Raw genomic sequence first — 680 nt, 5'->3', positions numbered from 1 at the left:
GAACTGCACTGGTGTGTACTACTAAATATCCAGTAGCAAGCAATCTAAAGTCAAACATGACAAAGACACCTTCTCATCTTTTATATGTTACATAACTCCAGAATGAGTTATTATACACAGGGTTTACTCTCTCATGGGAGAAGTCCTCCAAGTAAGAGGTGAGAGAGCTTTCCCTGAGATGCACAAAGAACAACCTTTTCTGCTTTGTGTGTAAAATCAAAGAAGTGGTCATTGACTTAAGGAAGAATAGGACCACCTACACTACAAACATCAGTCACCACTGATGGTTCTTCTGTCAAGGTCGGGGATGGTTTCAAGGTCCTATTGGTCTGAGAAGAAAAAAAACAACAAAGACTGTTTAACCTTGAATGCCTCAAGAAATGTTCTACGTCCACCAAAGTTTCTGTCAGTGATCTAGGTATCCAAAATAACAGGGAGATATATGATGTCAGAGCACAAGCCATTATCAGAGACTCACTCATCCAAGCGGTCACTTACTGACACTGCTGCCATTGAATAAATGATGTCATAGCACACACAGCTTGCTTTAAAGACAGCGGTAACATTAATAAAATTTCTTAATTACCCATGTATATCAGAAAAAAACATCTAGGTGTGAGCTGATCATAAATGATGGGCCGAACAGAATTCTTTTTTTTTCTTATTCCCTGACTGCATTC

Source organism: Trachinotus anak, unplaced genomic scaffold (assembly GCF_046630095.1).
Source record: "Trachinotus anak isolate AG129_WGS33_773 ecotype Australia unplaced genomic scaffold, CSIRO_AGI_Tana_v1 ptg000001l, whole genome shotgun sequence".
Lineage (NCBI taxonomy): Eukaryota > Metazoa > Chordata > Actinopteri > Carangiformes > Carangidae > Trachinotus > Trachinotus anak.
This window is presented reverse-complemented; position numbering follows the sequence as displayed.